The 12,357-nt window shown below is 50.8% G+C and overlaps 1 long non-coding RNA gene across 1 annotated transcript in view; it reads left to right on the top strand.

Moving 5' to 3' along the window:
- LOC139707852 (uncharacterized) overlaps positions 1-11,009 on the top strand; it is a 32,543-nt gene extending 21,534 nt beyond the window's left edge. The window contains exons 2-3 of the long non-coding RNA XR_011709275.1: positions 8,568-8,674; positions 10,920-11,009. This is a non-coding gene — a long non-coding RNA (uncharacterized lncRNA). The remainder of the gene's footprint in view (positions 1-8,567; positions 8,675-10,919) is intronic.
- Positions 11,010-12,357: the final 1,348 nt, after the last annotated feature.

Here is a 12,357-nt window from a genome sequence, read left to right as displayed (position 1 = left end):
GCTGGTTATCTGCTCAGGAGCCACATGTCAAAGGGTCAGGTGAGGCGAGCCCTGCAGCCCGGGACTGTCTTTGACCTTGGTCTCGGCAGCAGTGTCCTTGTCTTCCTGGCCACGGTTGTGTTGCTGGTGTTGGTGGCTGTGGTCTGCTGCTTGTGCCCTTGGGGCCTGCTTCTCTGCCTCTCCTCTCAGGTTGGTCAGGCCAGCGGCTGCCCCAGGACAACCTTGCCTCGGCTCTTGCTCTACCTCTGCCACGTGGCTGCCGTGGCCTTTGTCTGAGTGTCGGCCTGGAGCCCAGGAAGCTTGGTGCTCTGATCCCTGCTCCTGTGAGTCTTGCAAGCCGTTGGCTGTCGGCTGGTGCTCACTGCTTATGGGACCTTACGGAAGCTGAGGAAGTGGCCTGGGCCTTCTGTTTCCCACCACAGAACAGAGCACATGGGAGGGGGTGCTCCAGGGAACCCCGTATTCTGGGCAGCCAGACTTAGTTCTGGTTTAAGCCAATAGAAAGGATGAAGAGAGCCAGAAACCCCTGTCCTGCATGCCCGTGGCTTGCTGCAAAGCCCCATTTTCAAAGTCAAAAATCTGAACCCTTCTTCCCCAGCCACTTTGCATTTTTTCCTTACGATCTTCATCTTTGCCTGAGCAGATGGCCGCCTATAGCCATCTAGGGAGAAATTTACTTTTTTGGGTGAAGCAAAAGAGAAAAGTGTGTGTGGGGTATGGTCCAAAATAGGATTGCTGCTACTCTACTCTTCTAAGGACTGTGAGTGTTCTTCCCAGATCACTGGGAAGTCATTGAACATTTTTAGCAAGGGAGTGATAGATTTAGATTTGCATTTTTATAATAATCTGCTCGCTTCTGTAGAGAAATGGGTTGGATGGGGCAAGTTACATGTGTACGGTTCGGCCAGCTGTTGGTGGTGGCAAAGGAGTAGAGGCAGGTGACGGAGGCACAGCGTGGAGAAGATCAGAAGCAGGTGCCAAGGAGTAGATGTTAAGACAGAAGGTTGGCTTCTGCTCTTTGTATGACTGCAGATATTTTGGGAACATTTGCAGAGAGGGGGAATAGTAGGAGGTCAAGATTTAGGGAGTTGTGAAGACGTCAAGTCCAGGAGGACATTTGTAATTAAGGTACCCCCGAGGAACACAGGTGGGCATGAGCAGCAGGTGTTGGGATATTTGAGTCTGGGCCTGGGGAGCGTCATCGTGAGTGCGTATCTTGCCTGTTTGGCTGCTATGACAAAATGCCTAAGACTGGCAGCTGATAAACAAAAGACCTACTTCTCACAGTCCTGGAGCTGGACAGTCCGTGATCAAGGTGGCCTGGTCACTGAGAGCCCACTTCCTGGCTCATAGACTGTGTCTTCAAGCTGGTCCTCATGTGATGGAAGAGGGTAGGCAGCTCTCTGAGGACCCTTTCATAAGGATGCTGTTATGGTCTGGATCAGAAATGTCCCCCAAACAGCTACACGTTGAAGGTGTGGCTGCCAGTGCAGCAGTGTTCTGAGGCGGGTTTTGGGGGACGAGTAGATCATGAGAGCTCTGACCTCCTGGATGGATTAGTCCACTTATGGATGAATAATCTGCTGGGCTATTGGGAGGTGGTGTGCGCAGGAAGTGGGGCTGAGCGGGAGGAAGTAGGAAGTAGCTGTGGGCGTGTCCTGAGGGTGCCCTTGGTCCCCAGGCCCTGCCCCTGCTTCCTGGCCCCTGCGAGGTGAGCCAGTGAGCTCCACTCCATGATGCCCCCAGCATGAGGCCGTGGGGCTCAGTGACCACCCATGAACCTCCGAAACCAAATACATCTTTCCTCCCATGAACCTGTCCTCCTCCAGCACTTTGTCCTAGTGACAGAAAGCTGACGAACGCGGTGCTACCCTGTCAAGAGGGCTCTGCCTTCCGGGCCTCCTCGCCCCCAAGGCCACCTTCCGAATCCTGTGAATTTCATTCTCTGGGTTTTGTGAGATAAGGACCCAGAAAGAAGTTGGTGGTGAGCTGGAGGGCGTCACCGGCCATTTAGAGCCAAGACACAGAGCTGCCCCAGGCCACTCCATGGAAGTGGAGGGAATTCAGCTTGCTGATTGGAGTGTATGGATGTCCCCTGCTGTGGTCAGCTGTGGACACTCAGCTGCAAAGCCCAGCAGATGCCCAGGCCCCACCTGCCAAGTACAGAATCGGGTTTTGTCTCAAAGTCAGTTTCATCCTGAGAGGAGAAGCCCTTTCAGTGATGTACAGGAGAGGGCAAGGGACCTCGAGGGGCGACATTTGTCGGTGGGGACCCTGGGAGTTGAGGGGGTTCCCATCTGGGGGTCTCCATTTTCATCGTCCTCTTGAGAGTGGATGGGGGATTGGTATGACAGGCTTTGAGAGAGGGGCAAAGGTCTTGTTGCTGCCGAGGAGTGGGAAGACAGGTGGGTTGGGAGGTGGGTGGGTGGTCACTCTGCTGTGCCGTCTCCAACCTTGACCTTCTCTACTTTCTCCTCTGGTCTTTCTGCCTCTGATTTCCCCCCAACCACTGGTACCTAGGGTCTACGGGCTCTCCCTGCTGGGTTCCTCAGTCCAGCTTCCCACAGATAAACACCACTGTGCTGCATCTGAGGAAGTAAATCACCCATGGAATTAAAAAAAATCAAATATGACTTAAAATATAATTTTCTGCAGCAAATTGAAGTCTTTGTCTTTAATTTCCTTCCTCCTTGTGGTCCAAACCAGGTGTGCTGTGGTTTTCTGTAAGTGGCCCTCTGCTAGGAGATCATGAGGGGCCAGGCTTCAGGATCTGGGAAGCAGCCGGCACCCTGGGAGTTGGCTGGTGTTGCAGAGCGAGGAGCTGACAGCAGGAGCAGATAAATATTTGAAAAAAATGCTAATTTCAAAGTATCTGAGAGCAATGACCTTGTTTTGGTCTGGGTAGAAAATATTAAAATGAAAAAGTACAGATTGAGAAACGGAAGTGGCCTCTGCTAGTGATCGTCGCATGATGAGAGGGCACAGAACACAGCCCGTTTGAGAGCTCTCCATGACCACCGGCCTTCGTGAGGGTTTAGTGTTCCGTGAGAACACATCACCCCACTTCTTGGAGTGCCGCAGGATGGGGTATTCATAGACCATCCCTTTTCCTTGTTGAATTGAGATTAAAGTTCATTGCTGAGCCCAGAGACGCCTCAGAGCCCGGGTGCTCTGGTTGAGAGGACCATGATGAGTAGCTGGGACAGTGGGACTTAGAGGCGCTTCACAGCTGGGATACAGAGGAGGGCTGGGAGGCAGGGAGAGACCGACTTTTAGGGGATACCGGGGTTGGATAAGAAACAATTCCCTCTCCCCAAAGCCATGGGGGTGCACCCCAAAGAGAATGCCTGCAACCGTGGAAATGACCACACTGGGCCTCCTTATGGAAGTTTCAAAACTTTGGGGACATGGGGACATTGGATTGCTGGTGGCCACTGGGCCCTGGAAATGATGACACACACACACACACACACACACACACCACACTCATATGCAGAGGAGTGGGGGGACGGAGCTAGCCTATGTGATAAGTATGCTGTTGTTAGAGTTCAATCTGGCTGCAGGTGACAAATCCTAAAGTAACAGTGTGAATTAAGTCAGGCGCTCATTTCTCTACAAAAACTCCATAGACTGGTCAGCAGGAAGGAATTCTAGCTCTGATAATGATAGGCCAGACAGCTGGGCAACTAGAACACCTGGGGACACTCTCCTCAAAGCCATCCAAGTGCTAACAAGATGGAATGCAGGCCACGCACGACCCAGGGAGCTGAGAGGCGGGTGCAGAGTGCCGGGAGGGGTGGGCTTCAGATTCCCATGGGGGGTCGGTCAGGGAAGACCTCACTGAGAAGGTGACCTTTGAGCGGAGACTTTAAGGTGGTGGGAAGAAGATTACAGAAAAATGAATAGCCAGGGTCCCCCTCATGATAGCTCTCAGCCTCTCCAACTTCCCAGGGATGATCTCAACTATAAGGACAGAAAGGGATGGGGAGAGAAAGGAAGGGGCAGAGTGGGAGGAGACCTTGGAGGGGCAAGGTGACCTTGGAGGCAGAAATAAGATTTGGGACTTTGATCCACTGGCCTGGTCTTGGCTCAGAAGAAGAGCAAAGCCATTGCTCATGACGAATTTTTACTTTATCAGTTAATCTGTTTTTGATTTCATAGTCCTTCATGCATTAAACTTCAGACTCCTCACAGATCTCTAATCCCAACCTCTTTGCAGAATTATTTTCACTATTTTTTTTTCTTTCTAGTCTCATCTATATGCATGGCTTTTTTCAATTCCAAACAACCTCTGCTGAACCCAGACATGAGTCACACAGTTAGGCACGTCCCTCCCGGTCTCTCTGAGCCCAAGTCTGACATAACAGCCTATGAGGAATGGCGATGGGTAGTCACCTCATCGGGCTCCTGAGGACATGGTGGGAGCAGGGGACCAGAGCAGGTCAATCAGAAACTGGGTCCTCAAAAGGGAAGGCACTAGGGTGTCACCAGGGTGAAGAGGTCAGTTTCCACCCTGTGCACCCACGCAGATGTCTCCAGGGCACCTGGTAGAGGGCACTAGGCTGTGGTATAAAGGAAAAGAGGTCCAAGTTAAAAAAAAAAACCCAACTTTACTAATTAGAAGTCACTTTACATCCTTCCACCCAGAGAGGGTAGCCTTAGTGGGATTAAGTTTCTTGAACAAAAACTTATTCTAAATATCTTCCCTAACTTTCAGTAAGTGTATACTCTCCACGGCAGGGTTGGGTTGGTTCTGGAGTTCAGAATCGTTTTGAAAGTAATGACAGAAGTCCCAGGCAGGAGACTGGGGGAGGAACATTTTCTTCTCCTCCGAGCTGCGTCTGCTGCATTCCCCAGTGTGCTTGAAGATGGAGCTGCTGGGCCTCCTCTGTCAGGGCAGCTCCCGACTCTTGGACCAGAGGGCGCGGCTCAGCCGTGCTTCTCCACTGCAGATTCACCCAGCTTTCTGTGGCTCTGCTGTGTTTTCTGTTCTTTTCTCTCTGCCGGGATGATGGCGGATTTCAGACCAGACTCTGTTGCAAACCTCTCCCTGCCAGGGCCAGGAGACTCTGCATCCCATTTTCTATCTGTCACATATTGTGATAGGTCGCTGGGTCCGGCAGGGTTCTGGGTCTGCTCTGCATTCTCTACATGAGCAGGTTGAAGGGGCTCCCTGGGGGTAGGTGAGGAGTCCACACACAGGACAGGACTGAGAGACAGTGAGCTGGCCTTATGGGAATAAAGGCCAGCACCTCCCGTCTCAGACCGTAAAGTCCACAGGGCTGAGATGGGATAAGTGTGCAAGAAGAGAGAGAGGCAGAGAGAATGGGGGGGGGGAATGGGAAAGCTGGGGGAGTTGCTGATGAACTGCAGGTTCCCCCTCCAGGGAAGGCGGGAGGGAGGGGTGCTGGGTGGGGGAGACTGCTGTGCAGCCTGAGGAGTGTGGAAGGCCGTGTGTCCTCCGGCAGAACAGGCAGGCAGAGGGCCATGTGTCCCGTGGTGGGTCTGCCGCAGTGTCCCTGAGGCTCTCACCCATGGCTGGAAGCTGCCCAGACAGAGTGGCCTCCTGTTAACATGCAATGGATCCCAGACCTGTGGTGCTGGCCTCGTGGTCCACCATGCTGCTTGCATGTGGAGATTTGCAAGGTGTGTGCTCATAGTGGCCACGGAACCTTCAGGAATGGCCTTACTAGACCAAGAGGGGTGTGAATATTGACCTTAGAAGGTACTGCCTGTGAGTCGTGAGGAGACCAATTCTGTTCACCTGACCTCAGAGGAAGGAAGCCCAAGCAGCAGGCCTGGGGTCAGGAGAGGCGTGAGGCTCTTGTGACTACACAGCGGGCGTCCTTCTGCCCTGGGACTTGAGCATGGGCAGTGGGCGTTGTCTTGCCCTTGGTGAGTTGGGTAAGATGGGAAAATACAGCCCAATACATGGGCCGAGACTGGGAGGTCTTCCAGATCTGTAGTCAGGGATGTCCTGGGCCAGCATTTGGTGTCCTGGGAACACTCCAGGTCACAAGCCAGGTCCTGGGCACTGCCTGGTACCTCAGCGGCCTCCGGGTCCCACGCAGACTGCCTTCTATTCTGCAGATGAGAGGCCAGGCCACACGCTGTCCCATGGCCTTTAAAAGATGGATGTCCTCTCATGTCCTGTGTTTGGTAACGGCAGGTGTGTGTGGGAGAGGCACCAGGCTGGAAATCAAGTGTTCTCATATTTGACTAAAAACTTTCATGTCTTTTTTTCTACTCCATCTTCTGCATTTCTGAAACCCTGAGCTGTGATGTTTCTTCATGAGTGTGCCTCTGGCACCAGACTGGATTTGTGGAGGGCAGGGGCCATCTCTCTCTCATCTGTTCCCCGGCATCTTACAGACCCCCCAGCGCACAGCTGGTGTGTGTGAATGTGGTGTGACGGGGGGCGGGGGGGATCAGCAATTTGATTGCTAATCCATAACAACATATCTCAGGATATTTTGGACTGCCTTTTGTAGGAAATATCTTGATTTTCCACTCCATTTTACCACTGACCTCCGACCTCAATGATCTTCTAAGTGGCAGTCATGTCAGCTGTGAAAAATAGGCCATTTTCTAAAGTGCTTTCTCCCCTGCAGCCGAGAAAGTTCTGGTGCCTGAGCAATGCGGAGCCTTGCTGCAGTGTGTCTGAGACAGCTGCCGTAGAGGCGGGGTGCAGACGCCCGCAGGAGAGGCTGCTGCTGAGCATACTGATGTGCTTGGTGGAGAAAGGGCGTCAGACTTGATTCTGTCGCATGTCCAAAGAGCAAGGCAAGCTCCACCCTCTGGGGCCTCTTTTGTACGGTTAAGAAAAGCTGTCAGGGGAGCAGGACCTGCCCTCTGTGGTCAGTGTGGTCTCCATGGCCCAGGCAAGGTGCCCATTATGTCCAGGCAACTGCCTCAGTAAAGCCCTTTCCTCCTGTCTGCAGAGGAGCAGAAACAGGGGCCACTCAGAACGAAAATGCACCCAGTCCTGCTAATCTGGGACCCCAGATTCAACACTGATGTCACTGATGTTGGTGTTTAAATGGACCCACAAAATCTCTCTCTGATATTTGGAAATGTCATTCTGTTTGATTGGTTTTCTTCTTATCATTATTTTTTTTGAAACAAAAAGGTCTCCTCTGGAAGGACTAAAATCATTTAAAATTTAAAATCTCTAACCCGTGTCCCTGTCTTCCTAAAGCCATAATATTGCCGTCCGTTATCATACTGGTGATCATCCGTTGTTGACTGTTTAACATATGTCCTAATATATGTTTACCGCGTAACTCTAGGCTGAGTGCTTGAGAACATGACCTCCTCTTATTGTCAGGACAATCTTGTAAGGAAGAAAGCACCAACCCCCATTTGCTCTAAAGGAAACTGGACTCAGGTAGGCAGTGCACACCTTCGTCACTACCTGTGACCGCTCTCCTTGATACTGCTACCTGGTGCTGAGCTCTGCCTCTGGGCCCCTCTGTGTTGCTGGGTGCCTGTTCTCTTCCCTTTTGGCAAAGCAAACGTGAGCTGGCGCGGAGCCTTGCTGTGCAGGCTGCTCCCCTGCACCACTTGTTGTCCAGGGACCTGCAGTTTTTCTGGCTCACACTGCGGGTTGGTGAGGAAGCTGGCACCGTGTCATCTTGTAAAACAGGTGGTAATTAGATGGTAATTCTTGAGACAGTACAGGCTCAAGGTGCACTTGGGTTTTAGAGAGAATTGACCAGGAGGCTTTGCCACGTGTTCCAGGACAAGGGCTCCTGTGGTAGTGCCTTTCCTCTTGTCCTGCTCCCCCTGGGGACACACTTGGCCCAAGTCCCAGGGGCCCTTCACAGAGTTCACTGGACACTGTGTGGTGCAGCCGTTCTGATAGCATCTTCCCAAGCACAGGTGGGTGGTGAGGAGGGCCCTCTGCTGGCCTGGACTGTGTCACTCCTGGACTGTGTCACAGACCAGGTGGAACATCAGGGACATCATTGTCTCTCTGGACCTCAGTTTCCTTATCTGTAAAATGGGGGCATTGAGGGGCTGGGGTTGTGGCTCAGCCGTAGAGTGCTCGCCTAGCACGTGCGAGGCCCTGGGTTCAATCCTCAGCACCATGTAAAAACAAGTAAAATAAAGGTATTGTGTCCAACTACAAGTAAAAAATGAATATTTAAAAAATGGGGGCATTGAAGTCCTGAATGACTCTTTGGAGAGGAAGTTGGGGTTCCCAGGATGGAGGACACCATCCAGCTCTGGCAGGGACAGTCCCCTGGGCAGAGCTGTGACGCGCTGCAGTAACTCCCGTGTTCCAGTCACTGGGGTATTGCTGCCTCTCTGACGTCAAAGCTCGTCTCTGTGTTTTCTGAGGGACTGCTCGGCACTGGCTGGCCACCCAGTCACTGGCTGCTGGTTGCTGAATTTGCAGGTGAATGCTTTGATGGCTGGTGGCTGAGGGCTGGCCGCTGGGAGTGAGCCTGTCCCATGCTGCCCTTCAGGGCTCTCGGACGCCCAGTGATTTTTGTGAAGTCTGGAGAAAAGTTGGGCTGCAGAGTGATTTCAGCATGATCCTCCTGACATCTCTCTTGTAACAGGTGCTAAAATGAAGAAAAACTAAAATGTCCAGGGGGAAAATTGCCTCCATTTGGAAATGCTTTTGAGGACTGTTGACTTGAGGTGGTGGAGAAGACGCTGGTCTGACGTGAGTTCCTTCTCAGATCCACTTTTCTTCCTCTAAGTATTTCTTTCTACACATTCCTCCTTTCCTTTTTGATGTCTGAGATGAAGAAAAGGCTTTATTCCTTTTTTTTTTTTTTAAACTGGGGATTGAACGAGGGGCACTTAACCACTGAGCCACATCCCAGCCCTTTTACTCTATTTATTTAGAGACAGGGTCTTGCCAAGTTGCTGGGGCTGGCATTGAGCTTGGGATCTTCCTGCCTCAGCCTCCCGAGTCAGTGGGATACAGGTGAGCGCCACCGCGCCTAGTGTGGCTTTGTTCCTTTCTGAGCACAACACCTCCACCTGTTCTCTCAGATTCTTTTCCTGATTTTAAAAATGATCCATGTCTATCATAGAAGATTGGGAAAGGAAGGGATGTATAAAAGAAGGAAATTCTATTGCTCTTAATCCACCACTGGAGACAGCTACTGGGAGCATTGAGGTCTTTCTGATCTTCTTTCTGGGCACATTTTTTAAATAACGCACTGGACTCCATTGTACAGCATGTGAATCTGAGCCACTTTAAAAGTTGACGCGCTGTCGAGGACGCTCTGCTGCCTCGGTGAAGCTCATCAGCCTGCCCAGGCTCCTGCCCCCGTCCTCCGCGGTTGTCAGGAGGACAGTGTCCTCACTGTGGCGGGTGCTGCATGTCTGGGCTGTCCTTCCCTCGCCTGGTGTCTAGGCTTGTCCCCGGCACTCTCACCCTTTCTCAGCCCCCGGGAGATGGGTCCCCCACCACACCTTCACCCTCCGTCCTCGCAGCGTGGCCGCCCGTCTGTCTGGAGCCCTCTCGCATCTTCCGACATGGAGGTGTGCTTCTTCTCTTGTCCCCAAGGGCCATGTCCAGTCCCTCTGCACTGGGCACTTACGTATTTTTGGACGTTCCCCATTTCAGTCCGTGTTGTTTGTTAGTTTCAGAGCAATGTACTCACCGTGTGCCCCCAAATTCTCAGGTTAAAATCCTGACCCGATGTGATGGCACTTGGAGGGGAGCCGTAGGAGGACTCTGGTCAGAAAGGCGGAGCCCTCTGGAGGGGACTGGTGCCTCAGGGAAGAGACCTGGGAGCTGCCCCCCCCCGCCCCCCCCCCCATGAGGATCCGCCCCAGCCGCCTAAGGGCCTGTGTGTGCACCTGCGTGTGCTGCGGTGGCCTCCCTCTGACCCAGTCACCCATGAGCGTGATGAATGTTCATCTCACCCACTGATAAGTGTCAGGCCCAGCCTGTGGCCAGCACTGGATACTTGCAAGGTGACACTAAGCCATTGCCAGCTCTGCAGAGGTCGTCTAGCCCGTGGCTCATGCACAGAATGCTGCACCCTGCTGCCACCTTCCTCCACCCACCCCTGGGTGTGGTCCAGTGCATCCTGGGTGGAGGGACATGCTGCTTCCCTCATCCCCGCCCGTGTGGGAGTCCCTCGCTCTCCTGAGGAGCTGGGCCTTTTATTGATTTACACGTTGATCATCCTACGCCTCTGGGATGAATCCTACTCTCCAGCTCAGCCTTAATTAATCTTAATTACCTTTTTAAAGATTTTATCCCCAAATATAGTCACATCCTGAAGTACTGGGATCAGGACTTCAACATATGAATTTTGGATGACACAGTTCATAGCAAAGTTCAATATTGTACAATTGTGTTAAGTCTTCAAAGGGGCCTAGGTTAGTGAAGAAAAGCAAAGATCATAAAGAAATGTATTATCCTTCACGTGGATCTTTGGGAAAAGTATGAACCTCAAAATCCTCATCAAACGTCTGCCTGCCCCCTGCCTGGCCGTCTCTCCCCACAGTGGGGCATCAGCATCCTGTTGCCCTGCCCGTCTATGAAAACCCGAGCAACCCTTCCCACTGCAGGGTGGTGTCTGATGAGCCCTTCAAGAGTTTGTCTCCGCTTTATGCTTCATTTTGAGAGAGGCGCAAGCCCTCAGCCGAGGAATCATTCTTTAAAGGAGTTCAGTGATCAGTCAAGGGAGGAAGAAAACCTCTGAAGTCCTTTTTCAGTACTATAGACGTTGCCCACCCCAACACTGATTGACAGGGACTCGGAGGCAAGAGCTGCTGGATTAAAAACAAGGTCCAACTCCTGGGGCAGACACCTTGCAAAGAGTTCTCTAGGCCTGTTTTGCTTTCCTGTGTTACTAATGCAGACATCCCTCATTTTACTTTGACTGGCTTTATTGCAATTCACAAAAATGTTTATTTTAAAATTTTTTTTTTTTAAATTAAAGGTCTGTGGCAACCCTGCATTGAGCAACTCTACGAACACCATTTTCCCAACAGCTCAGATGATTATCAGCGCCCCTGCTCCTTTTTTTTTTTAAGCAATAAAGTACTTTTAAATTAAGGTGTGCTCAATTTTTAGACATAATGTTATTGTGTACAACAGGCCACAGTATATCATGAACACAAATTTAATGTTGACGAGGAGACCAAAAAGTCATGTGATTTGCTAGAATATTCCTATTCAGGGAAACGTGCTAAGAGGAACCATCTGAAAGGGACAGTGGACCTTAGAGTTTTCCAGTGTCACTACCATTCCATCCACACCAGAAAGCACAGGGTTTATGTAGAAATGATTTCCTTCTCCAGCTCTGGAGATGTCTTCGTAGCCAAAGGCGGAGATTCATTTAACTAAAGGTTTAAACCTTCACTTTCATGTTTGAGATTCATGATCCTCGTATATAAAATGAGGTCAATATTTCACTTGTTATCGTTTTTAATGAAACAAGATAATAAAAGAGAAAGGATCTGTAAAGACTGTAGCACATAAATATTAGATTACTTTTTATGCCTTGTTAACCAAAACTCTTAAAAAATCCTTATTAACATTTTAAACTTTTGAAAAGTAGAAAGAGAACAGTAAAATTAACCCCTATGTATCCAACACCTAGATTTAACAATTGTTAATATTTTCCTCTATTTACTTAATCTTTTTTTGCTAAAGAATTTGAAGTGAATTAGAACATTATTTTAATTAAATATTAAGCACGAATCTTTATAAAAGAACACATTCCCCTTTAACTACAAAAGCATTGAATCTAACAAAATAAGTATTTTCCCATCATCAGACCCAGGCCTACGTGCGGGCTCCCCAGTGGTTCCAACAGCCTTTCCACACTGGGTTATTCAAACAAGATGCCCGTGGAAGTCCCTCATCCGCCAGCTCCTGCTTCCCGGTCGCAGCCCTCTCCGGGGCTGGTCTGCTGCAGATCCGAGGTTCTGTAGCGGGTCGGCCACTCAACACGCAGGCTGCGTGCGCATCAGCTCTCCACTGAGTCGTGTCCCGCACCAGTTCAGGGATGGGTTGAGGAGCCGCCCTGCCCTCTTCCCAGGGCATTCCCGCCTGCGCTCACAATGGCTAGTGACATCCGTCCAGGGTGATGCACAGAGGCTGAAACCCTCGTTGGACTCTAAAACAGAAGGGAGGAGCCCTGTGATGCCGGAGTAGGGGAGGGGAATTGGGAGATGTTGTCCCCTCTTGGCCAGAGAATGCAAAGTTGTGGTTAGACAAGATGAAGAACTGCCGGAGAGCCGACTTGCAGCATGAGGGTGATAGTTAACAGTACCACATTGTAATTTGCTGAGAGGGTAGTTTTTTTTTTTTTTTTTTAGTTTTATTTTTAATTGACAATTAATTGCATATGTTGATGGAGTACAAAGAGATAT

This window comes from Marmota flaviventris, chromosome 12 (genome assembly GCF_047511675.1).
Source record: "Marmota flaviventris isolate mMarFla1 chromosome 12, mMarFla1.hap1, whole genome shotgun sequence".
Classification (NCBI taxonomy): Eukaryota; Metazoa; Chordata; class Mammalia; order Rodentia; family Sciuridae; genus Marmota; species Marmota flaviventris.
Note: the sequence above shows the minus strand (reverse complement) of the source record. Positions and strands in the feature narration are given on the sequence as shown.